The following is a 4149-nucleotide window of genomic DNA, read 5'->3' as shown; positions in this document are numbered from 1 at the left end:
TATGGAACATCTTTCCATATGCTTTTTGCCATCTATATACCTTCTTTCTGAAATGTTTAAGGTTTTTCCCTATTTTTTTAATTGGGCTATAAATTGTCTTATTATAGAGTTTTAAGAGTTCTTTGTATATTTTGGGTAGTAGTCTTTTGTCAAATATGTCTTTTGCAAATATTTTCTCCCTGTGGCTTTTTTTTTTTTCATTCTCCTGACAATATCTTTTGCAGAGCAGACATTTTTATTTTTTAATGAAGTCCAGCGTATCAATTATTCCTTTTTTGGATCATGCCTTTGGTTTTTCACCTAAAAAGTCATCACCATTCTTAGAACTAGAACAAATAATTCTAAAGATTTTATGGAACCACAAAAAACCCAGAATAGCCAAATCAATCTTGAGAAAGAAAAATAAAGCTGTAGCTATTACAATTCCAGAATTCAAGATATATTACAAAGCCATATTAATCAAAACAGTATGGTACTGGCAAAAAAAAAACTCTCTTTTTTTTTATGATCTATATAGTCATATAGATCAATGAAACAGAATAGAGAGCCTAGAAATAAACCTACACTTATATGGTCAATTATTCTATGACAAAGGAAGAAAGAATATACAATGGGAAAAGGACAGTCTCTTCAATAAATGGTGCTGGGAAAACTGGACAGCCACATACAAACGAATGAAACTAGACCTAACTTTGAACACCAAAAAGAAAAAAAACAAACTCAAAATGGATTAAAGACCTAAATGTGAGGCCTGAAACCATAAAAGTCCTAGAAAAAAACAGAGGCAGTGATTTTTCTTACATTGGCTGTAGCAACATTTGTCTATGTATGTCTCCCAAGGCAAGGTAGACAAAAGTAAAAATAAACTATTGGGACTATATAAAAAATAAAAAAGCTTTTGCACAACAAAGGAAACCATCAACAACATAAAAAGTCAACCTACTGAATGGGAGAAGATATTTGCAAATGATATATCCAATAATGGGTTAATATTCAAAATATATATAGAACTTACACAATTAAACACAAATAATCTAATTAAAATATTGGCAAAGGACCTGAATAGGCATTTTTCCAAAGAAGACATACAGATGGCTAACAGACACATGAAAAGATGCTCAACATCACTAATCACAGGGAAGTGCAAATCAAACCATAATGAGATATCACCTCACACCTGTTAAAATGGCTAAAATCAAGAAAACAAAAAACAGAAAGGTGAGGATGTGGAGAAAAAAGAACCTTTATGTACTGTTGGTGGAATGAAAATTCATGCAGCCACTGTGGAAACAGAATGGAGATTCCTCAAAAAATCAAAAATAGAAATACCAGTACCATATGATCCAATAATTCAATTACTAGATATTTAGTAAAAAAACATGAAAACATTAATTCAAAAAAGATATATACACTACTATGTTTATTGCAACATTATTTACAATAGCCAAGATATGGAAACAACCTAAATATCCATCAACAGATGAATAGATAAGATGTGGTTCATTATATATATATATATATATATATATATATATATATATATATATATAATGGACTATTACACAGCCTGAAGAAAGACTGAGATCATGTTATTTGTGACAACATGAATAAACCCAGAAGATATTATGCTAAGTGAAATAAGTCAGACTGGGAAAGACAAATACCATATGATTTCACTCATATGTGGAATCTAAAAAAACAAATGAATAAACAAACAAACAAAAAGCAGAATCAGAGAATTGATGATTGTCAGAGGGGAGGTAGGTGTGTGTGGGGTAAATGGGTAAAGGGGAGTGGGAGATACAGACTTCCAGTTACGAATGAATAAGTCATATCAATAAAAGGCACAGCATAGGGCATATAGTCAATGACATCATAGTAGCATTATATAGTGACAGAAGGTAGCTAGCTACACTTGTCGTGAGCAGGCATAACAGAGAAGTTGAATCACTATGTTGTACACCTAAAAGTAATGCAACACTGTGTGTCAACTATACTCAAATAAAAAATTATTTAAAAAATAAATTAAACAGCCTGGGTGGCTCAGTCAGTTAAGCGGCTGCCTTCTGTCCAGGTCATGATCTCAGGGTTCTGGCATCAAGCCCCACATCTGGCTCTCTGCTCAATGGAGAGCCTGCTTCTCCCTCTCCCTCTGCCTGCTGCTCTGCCTACTTGTGCTCTATCTCTCTGTCAAATAAATAAATAAAATCTTTTAAAAAATAAAATAAAAACTAAAAAATGAATTAAATAAATAGAAAGTCATCTCCAAACCCAAAGTCATCTAGATTTTCTCCTGTTATCTTCTAGGAGATTTATAGCTTTGCATTTTTAGGTCTATGATTCATTTGTGTGTGTGTGTGTGTGTGTGTGTGTGTGTGTGTGTGTGTGTTTCAAGATTTTATTTAAATTTTAGTTAACATATAGTATAATATTAGTTTCAGGAGTAGAATTTAGTGATTCATCACTTATATATAACACCCAGTGCTCATCACAACAAGTACCCTCCTTAAAAAGAAGATAGTAGGAAGGGAAAAATGAAGGGGGCGGAATCAGAGGGGGAGACAAACCATGAGAGACAATGGACTCTGAAAAACAAACTGAGGGTTCTAGAGGGGGGGGGCATGGGTTAGCCTGGTGATGGGTATTAAAGAGGGCACGTTCTGCATGGCGCACTGGGTGTTATATGCAAACAATGAATCATGGAACACTACATCAAAAACTAATGATGTAATGTATGGTGACTAACGTAACATAACAAAATATAACAAAATAAAATAAATAAAATAAAATAACAAAATAAAATAAAATGTGCCCTCCTTAATACCCATCACCCATTTAGCCCATCCCCACCCACCTCCCCTCCAGCAACCCTCTGTTCTCTATAGTTAAGAGTCTCTCATGGGATGCCTCCCTCTCTCCTTTTTTATTTTTTTTCCATTTTCCCTATGTTCATCTGCTTTGTTTCTTAAATTCCACATATGAGTAAAATCATATGGTACTTGCCTTTCTCTGACTGACTTATTTTGCTTACCATAATACACTCTAGCTCTATCCACATTGTTGCAAATGGCAAGATTTCATTCTTTTTGATGGCTGAGTAATATTCCTCTGTGTGTGTGTGAGGTACACACACTACCTCTTCTTTATCCTCTCATCAGTCAATGGACATTTGGCCTCTTTCCACAATTTGGCTATTGTTGATAATGATGCTATAAACATTGGGGAGCATGTGCCCCTTTGAATCAGAATTTTTTTATCCTTTGGATAAATACCTAGTAGTGCAATTGCTGGGTCATAGGGTAGCTCTATTTTTAACGTCCTCAGGAGCTTCCACACTGTTTTCCAGAGTGGCTGCACCAGTTTACATTTCCACCAACAGTGCAAGAAGGTTCCCCTTTCTCCACATCCTCACCAACATCTGTTGTTTCCAAAAATGTGGAACACTTCACAAATTTGCATGCCATTCTTGCACAGGAGCCATGCTAATCATCTCTGTATCCTTCCAGTTTTAGTACATGTGCTACCAAAGTGAGCACTAAGATTTAATTTTTGTGAGGGGTGTAAGACTTGTATTCAGATTCATCCTTTTGCATGCATATGTCCTATTTTTCCAGAGCCACTTGTTGCAGAGACAATCTTTGCTCCATTGTGTTGCCTTTGCTCTTTTGTCACATATCAGTTGACTATATTTATGTGGGTCTATTTCGGGGCTCTCCATTCTATTCCAGTGATCTGTCTACTCTTTTACCAACATACTGTCCTGATTACTGTAGCTTTATAGTAAATGTTAAGGTCAGGTAATGTCAGTCCTCCAACACTGTTCTCCTCAGACAGAAAGAGGAATGAAAAGTAGTCTAAGATGGATCCAACCTATTGCAAGTACATGCACATGGATTCTGCAATTAATCATTAAAAAGCAACTGATGTGATAAAGTCATCCTTAAAAGGAAAATGGCCTCTGCTTTTTAGGACACATGTGCTACTAGCATGATTAGGCCCAAATGCGAATTGAAGTGATGATTTTAACCTTATATAGAGGCAATATAAACATGCATTTTACATATTTTAATATTGATGAAATCCAAATGTATCCTACATTTGGTGCCAAAAGAAATGTTCCAGGTAGAGGTGTAAGATGTGAATTTTCTG

At 34.9% G+C, this 4149-nt stretch overlaps 1 non-coding gene across 1 annotated transcript; it reads right to left on the bottom strand.

Annotated features, from left to right (window-relative positions):
• Positions 1-3429: 3429 nt before the first annotated feature.
• On the bottom strand, positions 3430-3536 carry LOC118522918 (U6 spliceosomal RNA). Its single transcript, XR_004910853.1, has one exon. It is a non-coding gene; the product is annotated as a U6 spliceosomal RNA (small nuclear RNA).
• Between the last annotated feature and the right edge of the window lie 613 nt (positions 3537-4149).

Source organism: Halichoerus grypus, chromosome 3 (assembly GCF_964656455.1).
Source record: "Halichoerus grypus chromosome 3, mHalGry1.hap1.1, whole genome shotgun sequence".
Lineage (NCBI taxonomy): Eukaryota > Metazoa > Chordata > Mammalia > Carnivora > Phocidae > Halichoerus > Halichoerus grypus.
This window is presented reverse-complemented; position numbering and strand designations above follow the sequence as displayed.